The following is a 16,378-nucleotide window of genomic DNA, read 5'->3' on the forward strand; positions in this document are numbered from 1 at the left end:
GGACAAGGCAAGAAATTACTCTGAATTAAATTAAGGAAATAAGAGATCCTATGGTAGGCTTGGGTCAGATGTAAGTGAAATCCGAGCTGCTTTCTGCAATTTTTATCAGCCTCTATACACATAGAGCCGGAGTGGGGGGGGGGGTCAGAGGGAAGAACGGATAGGGAAATATCGGGAGCAGCCTGCTGAGGTGCTCTTATCAAGAGAAGAGAGGGACCAGCTAGACCAAACACTAACATGGAATGAGATTGCAGTTGCCCTTGCTAGTTTACCGAGAGGGAAAGCAACTGGACCTGATTTGATTCCTACTGAATTTTATAAAGTCTTTTAATAACAATTGAAAGAAATCATGATGACCTTGTTCTCACAAATCACAGAGGGAATGCACCCACCGGCATCATGGGCAATGGCAAAGATTATTATCTTTCCCCAAAAAAATAAAACTAGTGATGAACTAGGTTCCTATCAGCCAATAACCCTTATCAATGGGGATGTGAAAATGTACTCTAAAACTCTAGCCTCCTGCCTGTCACTAGTAATACATAAAATTGTTTCTCAAAGTCAACATGATTTTATTCCGGGTAGAGGCACCATAGAACACATCAGAAAGATCATCACACTGTGTGACGTGAGGCAAGTGGCAGGAGACCCTATGGCCACAATTGTTTTAGATACTGAAAAGGCTTTCGATAAAGTCTCCTGGCAGTTTCTATAAGTCTCTATGAAATGGAAAGGGATAGGGGAACAGTTCATTGGTGCAGTTAAAGCCTTGTATAAAGAACCTGAGGCTAGAGAATGGGTCAATGGGGGACTGACTGAGGCATTTAAAATAACGAGAGGTACTCATCAAGGGTGCCCTTGCTCTCCGTTATTGTTTGCCATTTATATAGACCCTTTTTTGAAATACTTAGAGTACTCAGCAGATATTCCCCCGCTATTTGAAATGGAGCATGCAGATAAGGTGTTGGCATATGCTGACGATGTCGCATTAGTCACATCACATTCCGAAACAGCGATGAGAGCAATTAAAAAGGAGGCCCAGAGATTCGGCTTAGTGTCTGGCTATGCCCTAAATAGGGACAAAATACAAATAGTTGTTAATGAATTTGTACCAAGTATGGATAAAAGAGTCGTAAAAAAACCCACATATTTGGGGGTGGTGATAACTGCTGAAATCGACAAGATAGTTAAAGAAAATCTGGAGTCGTGTGCCGGTGAAATGAAAAAAGCATGGATAATTTGCACCTCACATTGATTGGTAGAGTAAATATAGTTAAGATGGTATTTTTTCCCAAGATTTTATATTTTTTAAGAGCAATTCCCTTGATTTTTATGAATTCCTGGCTTAAAAAATTCGAAAGCATTTTTGCACAGTTCATTTGGGCGTACTCCCTAGACCTAGAATAGCGAATAAATATTTATCTTTGCCCAATGAGCATGGTGATCTGGCCTTACCTAATCTTAAATTATATTGGTGGGCAGCCTCTGTTAAACATTATATAGCTTTTCTGAATGCGAGCCCTGGGGTGGGGATAGCTAGTGATATCTATCCTTATGTACAAGGGAATGACCATGAAGTAAGAGGATGTTTATGGCGTCAAATCAATTTTGGATACTACAAAAAGGTACGCTTTAAGACATTACACACGGCTTTTAAGGTATGGTCCTCTGTATGACGCTTGTTAGGTCTAGGGAAATTAAATTATTGTACGCCCTTTGTACAGAATAAAGACCTTTCTGGTATTTTTAATGACCACTATTTTAAGAAGTGGATAAAGGCCTTTTCTCCTCGGGTGGCTTAATGTCATTTGAGGAGTTAAGAGGGAAATTTGATCTAACCAATAGAGAATTCTTTAAATATTTACAAGTTAGGGATTTTTTGCTTAAAAAGGGAGGAGGGAAAGAGAAATTTGAGAGTTGTGAGTTAGTGGATAGATTAAGGCAACCTGAGGTACCAAGGATTGGGCTGTTATATGAATTATTGAACAACTATATGAAAGATGATTTGGGAAAATGCTCATCAAAGTGGCAAGGGATGCTGGGAATATCTGATGTGGAATTTCAAGAGGCCTTTTCAAATAGCTTAGTGATATTAATGCCTACACATTTTCAAGCACAGTTCTATAAAACATGCTTTGAACTATATTATACCCCATATCAGATTTCCAAATGGGGGGAGGGTTAAGGAGTCTTCTGCCCACTGTGTGCGCTCTATAAGGCAGACTTGATGCATATGTTTGCCACTTGCAGTGAGCTTGTCCCACTTATAAGTGAAATAGAGGTGTTCTTACAAGAGAAGTTGCTGTTACATGTGAAAGTCACCACCCAGGTGATTATGCTTGGTATAAATAACCTGGAAAAAGTAGAAGGCAGGGTTTTTATCTGCATTGCAATGGCAGTATACAGAATATGCATAGCTTCAGCATGGTTGGATGCTAATCCGCCAGTATTTCATCAATGGTTAGCTCGCTTGTTGAGAACATATAGCTTCGAGAAGCTATTTATAAGCGGAGGGTATATAAGGCCAAAAAGAAAGGGGTAGAAATATGGCAGTATTTTGCTAATTGGAGGGATCAAGTGGATGGGTGAGTCATACATGTATTACAAGTTAGGGGGTGAAGAATTTTAGCATTCAAGTGCACTCTGATAAGTGGAAGTGGCCATGGTAAAATTCATGCTAAGCTAGCTGTACCAGTTAAAGAGAGGTGTGTTAAAACGGATTTGGGATATGGGAAGTGTATGTTATTTTATACTCCAGAATACTGTACGAATATGAATTCAGAAATATTTTTTAAGACCGTCAAATGCTTTTGGAGACCTTATGTATGCACTTTTTTTAATAACCGGGCTGCTAATATTGTTTACAACGTATGCACATGCACTTTATTATTGGCTCAGGCCGTGTATATACTTTAGGAAAAACATGCCCTTCTAGGTATGTGGTGAAGATTTTTTAGCAATTGAGTGCACACTGATAACTGGAGGGGCTGTGGTAAAAAGTACTCAAAGCTAACTGTATTAGAAAATGAGATATGTGTTAAAACTGGTATTGGATATGGGAAGTGTATATTATTTTATATTTTAGAATACTGTACGAATATGAAATGAGAAACATTTGTAAGACAGTTAAAATTTTTTAGAGGTCTTATGTTTGCACTTTTGATACGCCGCACTTTATTTATCTGGCTGCTAATACAGTTAACAACGTATGCACATACACTTTTTGGTTGGCTTAGATAGGCCATGTATGCACTTAAAAGATTTGCCACTTTATAAGAGTGATGGGTAAGTCGCTAACAAGATATGCATATGCACTTTATGGAGGACCTTTGACTTTACTGTGATAACTCAAAGATGCTGCTAGAAAATGTACTTTTAGGTAAAAGGAACCAGGAAACAAAAATCTGTATGTATAAGACTTGGTATTGGACAAGGGAATTCTAGCTGATCCATAATCATTGATCTAGTACGAATAAGAAACCCAAAAATGTAATAAAAACCCACATGAAAATTGGTAGGACAAACTGGGGGAAGGGAGGGGTGTGGTATGAACACGGGGAGATATTTAAAAACAATGTGTGGGATAGAGAGAAAATTTGAGTGTATTATTATTTTCTTTGTTTTCTCACTCAATAAAATACTTTAAAAAAAAAAAAGAAAGGAGTACCTGTCTTGAGAGTCATTTTTATGCTGGTCTTTTATATTATGTGCATCACTTCTGCCCTTCAGCATTAGCCTAATAAGGTACTCCATTGTATAAAAGGTCTGATATTCATATGTTTGAATTATTGAAAAGAGGCTTGTGTCATGTCTATAACCTTACGCAGATTGCATGCTTTTCTTTGGGTTTTTTTTCCACCACCAATGTCCATTTTAATTAATTATTTTGTTAAGACACCTTACTATGAGGCATGTGGCATATATAAAATATTTTTTAGTCTCAGTATTCCATCTGCAAACTATTAAATGCATAGAAGCACTCGTTGTTAAATTCCTAAATGTTAAATGTGTTTTTATCAGACTGCATAAGGTTTGTACATATTTTGTGGCATCTTGATTTATATACAAATTTATTGTAACATTGCACTTTCAAACATTATAGGTGCTCTACAAAAAATAATGGAAAAAAGGAAGGAACAGGTTAAACAATATACAAGTAAGGTTCCTTTTGAGTTACACATTTTTAGTTAATAGCTTTATAGCTGTCATAGCAGTTCTATATTCAAGCACAATGTAACAATTTTCATTTTATATTTATAGCCTGTGTTTTACTTTTTAAGTTTGCTAAACGGAAAATGATTTGATGCAAAGTATAAGACTTTGCTTGAAGAAATGTCTGGGGCTTCTTCATCTTATACACCTTCCACTAAAAGTAAGGGCATGAATTTCTATTCAGTGAATATTTGTTTAGCTTCAGTAATGTTTTTTTTTATTAATCAAATACTATCTTTAATTCTAGCTCCTTTTGAAAATAATCATATTTTAAACCCAGTCAAATCAGCAACTTAACCAACCAACATTACAAATACATGTTACTGGAAAGCCCACCCTCCTTGAAGCCTTATTTTATTTTTATTACAGGACACCATATTCTGACTGCACAAAGTTTTGCTTCAGAATTCCCAGACTAAATTTGTAGCCATCATTAAAAAAAACGCAAACTCGATTGAGGCGTGGAGGGAAGCTGAGCACATTATGAAATGGGGACAAAGATTGACCAAGGCCACACCCCTATGGGAAGGCACACGACTACCCGAACTGGCAAAGTTAAAGTGTTTTAAAGGATGGGATGCCATTGGGATTAGCACTTTGGGAGACATAAACGAGACAGGACGTTTGTTGATTTGCAAAGGGAATATAGCCTATAAATATATCCAACGCCGACACGCCTTGCAGGCGCGCAGACAAGACATCACTGACCTACCGGAATATGCCCTGTTAGAAGGGCAGCTGCTCCAGGAAGAGATTCCAGAGAAAGCAGTCTCATGGACATATAAAACCTTAATAAACAATGCGCCCAATAACTTACTACTACTTCGGGTTAAATGGGAGGACCTTGTGGGCGCGTTAGATGACATTGAGTGAGAGATGGCACTAATGCATCCGAGGGAGGTGGCAATTAAGCTTAGGCTACGATTAGTCCAAAATAAAATTCTTCATAGGGTATACTACGACAGGGCGAGACTACACGGGATGGGCAGGGCGGAGATTCCGGAGTGTCTGCGCTGCAAAACAGAGCGCAGTACCTTTGTCCATACTTTATGGGACTGCCAACAAATCCGTGACTACTGTACACGGATCCTGCGGGAACTAAACAATATACTCCATATACACATCCTGGCAGACCCTAAATATATTCTGTTGGGCATACACACAGATGTGGATATTACGAGATATCAACTAATGCTATGTAACCTAGGCCTTGTTGTAGCAAAACGAGACATAGCCAAATATTGGGGGACACAAGAAATTCCCACCTTGACAGAGTGGCGCACTGGCATGGATATGTACATGGGAGCTGAAAAGACGGTATACAAAGCACGGGGATGTCCACGGAAATTTAGGAACATTTGGCAGCCATGGTTGAGTTACTACTACTTAGAGATGGAAGGGGAGGATGCTGTGGTATTGCAAGCCATATAAATTGGCGTGTGGGAGCGGGATACGTCACTCTGGACACCTACCTAGCAGAGAGATTTGGGAACTACACACTATGGGGGGTAGACGACGACTAGGGGGGCAAGAAAGATACTTGTACTGTCTTTAGCTGTCTATCATTGCTTCCTGTAACTCGTGGTGGATATAGCCAATGGAATTTGACTGCAATGCACCTGCTAAGATGTTTTGTTTTTTCATTTAAAAATAATAAAAATATTCCACACAAAAAACGCAAACTATTGCCAAGGAAGCCACTGTAATTTAGCAAATTCAATGCATTTTCCAGCTGGATTCCATGGTCAATGCCATTAAATATCACAAATCAGTAGCAAACACAAAAATATATCTAATTAACAAGTACAACAGAAAAAGGAAATGTATATAAAATGTGAATCTTCATAGATGAGATACAGATGTAAGTCTATTGTTTTTGTTGCACTTGTGATTTGATCCCTCTTTTCAGAGTGTTGCCTCTTTGACTTTATCAGAAATAACTGTTTATACAAATCATTCCACCCCTTGGTCTTATGAATCGTTGAAGTGATCATGGCCCTGCTAGAAATACTTATTGACTGTAAAATAGAGTCATTCTTTTATTTGGTATACTACATGGTTTCCCAAGAAATAATGTTTTGACTAGATATCTGAGCAAATATTCCTGATGTTGCCTCATATGTTTGAACCAGACTCCACTTTCACTTTCACTTGTGTCATCTTGCATCTATATCATTAAACTGCAGCATGATTATCCTTTTACAGAGCAGTGATGCTGTGCTGCTACTTTTAGTGCAATGAGGATAGACTCAAACTTTCACCAGATGGTGTTAGTATTCTTAAATGCTGGATAATGACTGGAAGGCTTTTCATGCCTCTTTAAAATGTACATCAGGGCTGGGGCCCAAAACCGCTGCATAACCTGTGAGTTTTAGACTATGCCACCCTTTGTCGTCCTCATACGTTGCTTCCCCAATGCGTTTAGCATTCTGAAGCAGTGACAATGTTTGTGATGGTCCCAGGGGCAATGTCAAGTAGAAGGCATTTGGAGTCGTTTTTTGGTCATGGTGGTTGTGTAGTTGACCCATCACAATGCCTGCTGTCCTGATGGCAGAGCTCTTGTGCAGAGCTGAGATGACTTCTCGGGTGCACAATGGTCCCCTTGAGAGAGGAGTAATAGTTATTGGCTGAGCCTTGCACACATTGTCCCATACAAGAAGAAATGGTAAGAGACGTTCTCGCACCCATGGAGCAATTAACAATGTAGACTTGAAACACTATGCATAGGAAGGCCCAGAGGAAGATTAACTTTCTTAGAGTAAAGGGGGATTGATGCAACATAAAAATGTTCTATTTGTGAACCTGAATAATAAGACTGTTATTGTGGAAACAGAAGTGGGACCAGAAGTTACAGCTGATTAAGACAGATTTTGAAACAGACAGGGAGTAAACTCCAACCTCTAGAATACAAGGCACATATGATTTCATATTGGATGACCTTGAGCCTTTCAAAACCTGTCCATTCATTTCATTCAGAAGTTTGATGTAAGGGTGGAGCTCCACATTATCATATGGAGGGCACACACCTTATCCTGACTGTGGTCTCAGTAAATCACTAGTTCCACAGTCGGAAATCGTTCTGGGGCAATTGTTAGCTCTGTAGTGCAACCCGATACACTTTTCAGTGTCTCAGGCATCTAGGCTTCTTCACAGAGCCCTTAACAATAACAAAGATCTTAGTGGCCCCCTTTTGGGGAACAGTAATGGTGGGACTCTGCAGCCTAAATGGGTTGGTCCAATTCTGATACTAGTGAGTTCTGTAAAGAAAACATTATTGGTTAAGGATTGCCTTCTGCTTTTCCAGGATTTATATCTGGACACTCTGGCCAGGAAGTATGAGCTGTTAGTTATGAAAGAAGAGAGTTGGGGCCTTATTGCCTCTGTTTGCTTCCCAGTGCCCCTTTTGGAAGAGCAACAGTATAAACATTTCATGTTTTCTCTAGCAGTTTGTTCCAGGGCATTTATGAAGGTTATTTCACCAGAGACTAGGGGCCTGATGTACGAAAATGCCATTTTGCATTTCCTAAATGGCGACTCCTTAGAAATCGATATTTAGGAAATGCAAAATGGTATATATGAAATAGCCAATTTCCTAATGACGATTCCTACAGAGTAAGAATCACTATTAGGAAATCACAAATAGGAAATCCCATGCTATTCATTCCAATGGGACGGTTTAGCATTTCCAAAACAGAGATTTCCTACTTTGGAAATGCTAAACCAAGGATGGCTATGGTCATAAGGCCCCCCGTGATGCACCCCAAAACTAGTGGTGCACATGTAAAGCACAGATATGCCCTAGGGGCATATGTGCGCTCTATCACACTTCCAAAAAAGTATCTTTGGGTGCTTTTTAGGTCTCGCTGAGCCAGCAAATGCGCTGCGAGAAATTTAGTGAGTAGCTTTTGAAAGTGCTACCAGAGGTTTTTGCTGGCCTCAAGCTTGCGTTCACGCACGCGTGCACGCGCGCAGCCGCCATGTGGGTTTCTGTCAAGGCTAATTAAGCCTTGCGTGCCTCTCTCCGCCTTGTTTTATTTACTTTTTGCGCGGGCGCACAAAACTCCCGGTTGCGGCCGAACTTCTTGCTCGCGATCACTTTTTTTTTCTTTTCGCGTGCTTGTTAAGCATTCCTGCGATGCTGCTCCTAATCGCCAACAATGGCAGCGAGCAGGACAACAGGATGAAGGGAAGCACGCGCTGCCCAGCCCTTACAAAAAATGTTTTGTTCGCGTAGAAGCATAGGCTCCATTCCATTTGTGTACTGCCGAGACCCAGGGATGTGGATTGCTACTTCTGTTCCATTAAAAAAACGGTATGACCTTTTGTAGAAGTTGCAGCAGCCCACTTTGTTTTGTTTGTAAAGACAAGGTCTCAGAGAGCGAGCCCTGAACACCGCTTGATTCATGCAAACGCTGTGGAAAGTTCTGGGGAAAGACTATAAGCACATATCTTTCAGGTAAGATTACCTACCTGCGTCCACATTTTATTGATTGGTATGGCATGATAGGGGTTTCACCCATGTTTATTTAACTTTAAAGTAATGGAGGTACCCACAAGTGTTCTAATTAACTAGTTACTAAGGACTTCATCCACATTCATTACCAGTACTTCATGGACGTTCACGTTCTATTTATTAACACTGCATGTTAAGGGCATCATCTCTGAGTCAAAAGCGCAGCTGCTGCTTCCCTCGATTTAACATATTATACAGCAGAGTACAAGGTACAAGCAACCCAAAAGTCCCTTAGTCTAACCATTTTGTGCGCGCACACCACTTCGTGTCCGGCTTCAGGAGCAGTCCATTCAGTAACAGCCTCCCCCGGTTCCTCTGCTCTCTTCTCTGATTAGTCGGGGTCAGGAGGAGTGCCACCCCAACTGCTGGATTTACTTTAGGCTTTAATTAGCTCTCCTAACTAATGTCTGCTGAGCCTATTTTTCATTGGAACCATAACAGCATATAGGCAATAATAGCGCATTCCTTGAAATTAAGAAAATACTTAAATGCCCCCCACCCTGTCGGACAGATCTGTGGGAAACCACACTTGTTCCCTGGAGCATCACTACTGGTTTACAATTGGCTGTTAGATTATGGATTGCTGTACAGAGTTACATTACTCGTTATGTTATCAGCACATGTGACTGCTGTATGACTAGACTACAGCATGGTGAACATTCTCTAGACTTGTGATTTCCTGTAGCCTGTTCCATTGTATCTTCCCAGTTTTTGTATACAGATTAGAAAATAAAAAGAGCATTATCGCATTTGGATGAACAAAGCACAGGGTGGTTCTTGTTTGTCCATTAGCTTCATTTAGCCTTTGTTTTAGTGTCACAGAAGGTGTATGGTTTGTAGGTTCTCGTTTCTGGTGTTCACCAGTGAATTGTTTCAATTGCAAAATAAACAGAGGGGAGGCAGAGCAAATAATATGTTTTACACCCTTGAGTCAAGGAACAAACAATATTAAAGAAATGGGGCTATCTGCTTGGATATACCCAGTAAAATAATTGCATCTATGTTGACAAGCAAAGTAACCCATTGTTCGGCATTGCTTATTGTGCACAGCTTTGTTGGCTTGAGGGAGATGTTGAGGCAGGTCTCTATAAAAAAGGGTGCACCGTAGTGTAAAAAAAAGAAGACGTTTTTATATTCTTTCTTCAATAGGATCTTTCAGTTGTACATAATGTCTTCTTGGTTATATTTAAGGTAACAAAAATGCTTATAATACTTTTATATTATAACTTTTTAACGTACTGCTCAAGTAACACACTACTCTACAACATGACTTAAAAACATTGGCAAAGTCAATTGCTCTGGCTGAACACTTATGGAAATGGGAGATGCATGTCCTAAATGCCCAATTCGCATTAAGGAGATGCTTTGTACATGTGCATAGGAATCGCAAATAGGTACTCCCTGCTTGCGATATCTATTAGGAGATTGCAAATTGTAATTTCTACTGGCTAGAAATCATAATTTGCGACTGTTTAAAGGGCTTTGTACATATGGAAAGCACATTAGCATTTCTTAACATCCCAAATTAGCCATTCGGTCCATTAATAAATGCTAAATGGCTTCGTACATCTAACCCTAGGTGAGTAATCTGATGTAAAGTACAGTTGTGGCAGGTGACGGTCCTGTCATGTATGCGGTGGGACAGTTGAGGCCTTGGCCAAAAGCTGGAGTGACAGCCCCAGGAGGGGGGTTTAATGAAAGATCTGAGATCGCATGTCGTGGTAGTGAAAAACTCTTAAACGCGTTTTTCACTACTGCAAGGCCTTCCTCTCCCATAGGATAACATTGGAGTTACCTTAGATTGTAATTTGTTATTTACAAATGGGAGCAGGTAATCAGTACATGTTTAGGTCTTTGGAACACACGAAAGGGAGTTTAGGGTTGCCTGTATCGGCCATCAATGGCAGAATGGGAGGGAGGAGCTGGACCAAACCCACTTTGTCAAGACTTGTGAGGTTCTGACCGGCTATGGCATGTTGGAGAGATTCTTTACTTCGGTTCTTGAGGGTTATGGGCTGTCCAAGGTAATGGCGACCCCTTCTGGTAGCCACGGTGCCACTGACAATGAAATAGCCAAAGCAGACCATGCACTCCAAAAGGAGTCCCAAGAGGAAAAAATCCCGTAGGGAAGATCTCTGGTGGAAGTGGGAACATCAGGAATTAAGAGGAAGGGAAGAAACCTCCAGAAGGAGAAAAAGAAGGCCGGGAATCCGAACCTGAATAGAAGGCTAAATCAGGAACAAGGTAGGCCAACTGGAATCACAGATACACCAGGAAGGAGCACAGGACACCAACAGGAGCGAGGACACACCAGCAGGAGCGAAGAGTGTTGCAACGCAAGGGAATGAAGGATCCAGCCCTTGAAACACCAATGAACAGGAAGTGACCAAACAGGAACAGGAAGTGACAAAACAGGTACAGGAAGTGACCAAACAGGAAGTAAGTAACCACCATCTTGGATAAGGAAAAGGATAGTGGACGGAATTGAAGGTTGCCATCTTGAATTGGTAGAGCAGATACTTCCCAAGGCCTTCTGGGAAGAAGTCTATGTAATCATGGGTAGGCAAGATGGCCCCAAGAAGACATGAAGAAAGAAATATATATCCAGTGAAAGGAAGGTAAGAATATAGTGCCCCAACATGTGAAATAAGAAGCCGCACCTCCAAAAACGGAGCTGCGGCATTCCTGTCATGCAAATTGTCAGATAACGGGCCGCTGCATAGGGAGGCGAGTGTGCCCGACAAAGAAAGAGAGCAGACACCGCAGGACGCACCCGCGACACCATAATGGCATAATGGCAACTGTTGGCCGCCATGCAGCACCGTGACGTACCTCAAGAAAGAGGGAGGCGCCGCAGGCTATATAACGGCCCACGAGGAAGAAGCGGGCAGCACCGAGGGCCGAATCACGGTCCGTGGTGCAACAGTAGGTCCCTCTCCTGAAGCCCCGGGTTTGTTAGGGAAAAGCCGAAAAACCGGCAGACAAGTACAGGGGCGTGGACTGAGTCAGCTTCCTCCCAGGAGCTATCACTGAGAGGATAGCCTTTCCAATGGATAAGGAATTGCAGGCAGTTTCTAAAAAACAGGGAATCACAGATCTCCTGGACCTCGTATTCTGGAACACTGTCGACCAAGACAGGAGGTGGGCGAGAAAAAAACCTCCAGTATGGATCTGAAACATAGAGTTTCAGCTGTGAAGTATGAAAACCGGGTGTATATTCCATGCACTTGTAGCTGTAGGCAGAAAGACACAGGGTTTACCACTTGAGTGATTTTGAATGGTCCATAAAAGCATGGTTTGAGGAAAGCCAAACCTTACTATCAACCTAGTATGGTGGAGACTGATGTCGATGGAGGGCAGCAGTGTCTTTCATCTTCTTTTTGGCTACGTGAAGATTAACATGTCCCTTTTGTCTGATCTCTCGGATGTGTCGTATAAAAGAGGCTGCTGCAGGACTTGGAGTGACTTCAGGTAAAACAGATGGAAAGATTCTAGGATGCTAACCATACAAGCAGAAAAATGGGGTGGTTTTAGAGGCACTATGGTCTGTGTTGGTATAGGAATACTCTGCTAATGATCGATATGAGGACCAATCATTTGAGGTAGAGTTACAAAAACAACAGAGGCATTGTTCTAGCCCTTGATTAAGGCGTTCAGTTTGGCCGTTAGTCTGAGGATGAAACCCTGAGAATAAGGCTACTTCAATATGAAGGGTCTTGCAAAAGTGTTTCCAGATCCGAGATATATATTTAGGACCTCGTTCAGATATAATGATCCGTGGAAGACCATGAAGGCGGTAAATCTCCTGTATGAAGATCTTTCCAAGTTCATTGGCAGTAGGTAACTTCCTTAAGGCAGTGACATGTGCCATCTTGGAAAAGGAGTCAATTGTCACCATAGTCACTTGGTTACCTGAAGAAGGAGGTAGAGAGGATATGAAATCAGTGGATATGGTATGCCATGGAGCTGGTGGAACAGGTAAGGCTGAAGTAACCCCACAGGTTTAGTGTGAAGCGCCTTGGCCTGGGCACAGGCAGGACAGGATGATACATAGGTTTCAGTATCTTTTCTTACTGATGGCTACCAGAAAGAACACAGTAATAATTTAACAGTGTTTGTAACACCACGATGACCAGCAACAGGAGAATCATGACACATCTGCAGGGCTTCCAGTTGTACCTTTTGTGTCGGGAGGAATAATGCCCTTTCATGGTAGTGGTATTGACCACGTTGCATGATCTGACCGTTTAGCTGGTTTAGGGAGGTATACCCTATTTGGACTCTGTCTAGGAATGACTGAACTGTGCCAATGATCAGTTGTGGCTCAATTATGTTTTGTTGTGGTAGTGTTGGGCTTTTCGAAGAACGACGGGACAAGGAGCCTGCCAGACTGTTCTGAGACCCGGGAATAAAGGTAATGGTAAAATCGTACTGGCTAAGAAAATAAACCAACCGTGCCTGGCAGCTATTTTGACATTGAAGGCTGCAAAGGCATTGTAGATTCCTGTGATCCGTTGTGATAGCTCTAGCAGCGAATTGTTGTCTCTCCCACTTACCTGACGCCGTCCCAAACCCGAACAGGCGTTACCTGTGGAGCGGGGTCCCCTGGGCAGCGGCGGCCATCTTCAAGGGAAGGACTGGTTGGCGGTCTAGTTTAGCGGTAGACGCCTACTTTAGGGGCACTGGTGCGTCCGCGCAGCGTCCATTCACTCCTGAGGCTTGAGCCGGGAGTAGGGAAAGCTCTACACACTTGATTTGGAAGCAATTCTCGCAACTCTGGGATCGCGGTGATTGTTTTACTGCCATTGAATTGACTCCTTTAACGCGCTTCTCGCAAATTCTGCACAATTGTTTTTAGACTGCACTTAATTTTAGCTCTAGCAGCGAATTGTTGTCTCTACCGCTTACCTGACGCCGTCCCAGACCCGAACAGGCGTTACCTGTGGAGTGGGGTCCCCTGGGCAGCGGCGGCCATCTTGAAGGGAAGGACTGGTTGGCGGTCTAGTTTAGCGGTAGACGCCTACTTTAGGGGCTCTGCGCCCGTCCGCGCCCAGGTCGCGCTCAGAGCCCCAATCCCTGGCCGTTTGCATTCAGGGCCGCACAAACAAATCTACTACTCTAGAGAAACTTTGTTGGAGCTAAATTAGAGGGGAAGTAATGCCAATTGTACGCGCCTGATGGCAGAGACCGGTAATTGTCTGCCCCCAGGTTCCTGCCCCAATTGTCGAATGCCGCTTCCGCCAGTATGTTCCGAACCCATCAAAGCCTTGAAGGAGGTTGGACTCTCTGCTAGAGGTGCTATGGAGAACTTTGGCTGCATTCTTATAAATGCCAGATCGTTGGTGAAACATAGCACGGAATGTGCTAATTTACTGATGGACCTAGGCATTAAAATCGCCTTCATTACAGAAACCTGGACGGACGAGGCGTCTGGTCCAGACCTAGTTAAAGCTACCCCCCCTGGTTTTTACTGTGAGGTCCTTAACAGACCTAACAAGAGGGGGTGCGGTCTGGCCATCCTCTATCATAGCTCGATCCAGGGAACTTTTAAAGCGCTTACACTGCCTGCTGGCGAGGCACTCGCGTTTAATTTGAGGTTAACTAACCATTTTTCATTTAAAGGCATCCTCATATACAGACCCCCTGGCGCTAAATCCTCTTTCTTTCCTGCGCTGGGAACCCTCTTAGAAGATGCCCTGCTGGGGAATTCACATACTATACTAGGGGATTTCAATTTTTATCTGGAGCGGGCGGACGACCCGGAAACGGCATGCCTACTAGATCTTATGGAATCCGTAGAGCTTTCACAACAAGTAACGGGTCCCTCGCATTTGGCTGGACATACCCTTGATGGGGTCTTTTCAAACATTCCGGAATTATCTTTCTCGGCCCTGCTACCGCTGGCTTGGTCAGACCATGCTGGAGTTCTGTTCAATCTCACAGCTACACCCCACATAGCTAATGGGAGGTACCAAAGTGAACGGAAGAAAGTTAGAGCATGGAATAGGGTGGAAGCAGAGACCCTATCGAGGGTATTAACAACTTTTCTCACACCTATTGCCAGCGATATGGAGGAGGCTGCCTCTTCCTACACGAAATGGCTTACGCAGGCCTGCTTGGACCTCGCACCACCCAAACTAGCCGTACTCAAAAGAATGGTTCCTTCAGCCCCCTGGTACTCGAAGGAACTAAAACTGCAAAAATGCATATGAAAGAGACTGGAACGAAATTGGAGAAAGGGCTATTCGGATAAGGAAAAAATGAGATATCTGGCAAGCATGGCTACATATAAACACATGTTACGTGCTGCAAAACAGAAGTTTTACGCCGCTCAGATAGCGGCGGCTAAAAACTCGGCTAAAGAGCCATTACCAACCTGTCCTCAGTCAAACCAGCCCCCGTTCAGTCAAGCTTAGAGGTTTGTGAAACAATTGCGTTATTTTATCAAATCAAAGTTAATAACATCTTCACCAGTCTCGGTGACTCTATCAGGATTGATCGCGAGTTCGAGCTGGAGGCCGAAGATTTGGCCATGCCGGCGGATACCTTGGAGGCTTTTAGGCCATTAACTTTGCAGGACACACTGGAATTACTTGCCAAAGCAAATTCCGGATCCCCATTGGATCCTTGCCCAATTAAAATTATTAAATTGGCCCCTGTTTCCGTAGCCTCCTACCTTACTCCTATTTTCAATGGAATGTTCGAAGGAGGGAAATTCCCAAAAATCTGGAAGGAGGCCTCCATTCTCCCTCTTTTAAAAAAATCTAGTCTGGACCCTTCAGATCCAAACAACTTCCGGCCCATTTCCCGTCTCCCTCTCCCAGCTAAACTAGTTGAAAAGGCAATGAATCAACAACTTACTGCCTTTATGAAGAGTACTCTTTTGCTTGACGCTTCCCAACACGGATTTCGGGAAGGACATAGTACCGAATCCGCTCTGATCAATGCCACGGAACAGATCAGGTCGGCAGTGGATCAGGGAGGCAGAGCGGCCTTGATCCTTCTGGACCTATCGGCCGCGTTCGATACGGTCCATCACGGCTTGTTGATGGATCGGTTAAGGAAAGGGGGAATTCGGCAAAAAGCATTGGAATTGCTAAACTCTTTTCTCTCGGACCGCAGCCAAACAGTTTCCTTGGGAAACTTTTCTTCCCAACCCTTCTCCCTACCTTGCGGGGTTCCGCAAGGGTCTTCATTAAGCCCCACCTTGTTCAACATTTATGTGACCTCCCTTGATCCCATTATCAGACGCCACGGGTTCAGTGTCACTTCATATGCGGATGACACGCAAATCGTGGTGTCTTTACTTCCTGGGCGTGAAAAGGGGCTGGATCTTAATTTTCAGTCCTGTATGTCGGAAGTGGGGCACTGGATGGCCACCAACTGCCTTAGGCTGAACTCAAATAAGACCGAGGTCATATTGTTTGGGAATAACCCCAGTTTCTGGACCCCCTTATGGTGGCCGCGGGAATTGGGGGCCCTTCCCACCCCGTTTGACAAGGTAAGAAACCTCGGGATGGTGGTGGATGCCAAACTCTCCATGGCCATACAGGTTAAAGCGGTAGCCTCTAAAATAGGTTATATCCTGAGAACGCTGAAAAAAATCCTGATCCTGCTCCCTCACGAATGCCGAAAAACTGTGGTAACGGCCCT

General features: G+C 43.0%; 1 long non-coding RNA gene across 4 annotated transcripts in view; it reads left to right on the forward strand.

Moving 5' to 3' along the window:
• LOC146833396 (uncharacterized) overlaps window positions 1-16,378 on the forward strand; it is a 61,707-nt gene that overhangs the window by 25,957 nt on the left and 19,372 nt on the right. For 3 of the 4 annotated variants that reach the window (XR_014960231.1, XR_014960229.1, XR_014960230.1), the window contains exon 3: window positions 4,103-4,156. This is a non-coding gene — a long non-coding RNA (uncharacterized LOC146833396). Of the gene's footprint in view, window positions 1-4,102; window positions 4,157-4,260; window positions 4,369-16,378 lie in introns of those variants that run through there. The other variant, XR_014960232.1, reaches the window with a different exon arrangement.

Source organism: Triturus cristatus, chromosome 4_2 (genome assembly GCF_964204655.1).
Source record: "Triturus cristatus chromosome 4_2, aTriCri1.1, whole genome shotgun sequence".
NCBI classification, from domain to species: Eukaryota; Metazoa; Chordata; class Amphibia; order Caudata; family Salamandridae; genus Triturus; species Triturus cristatus.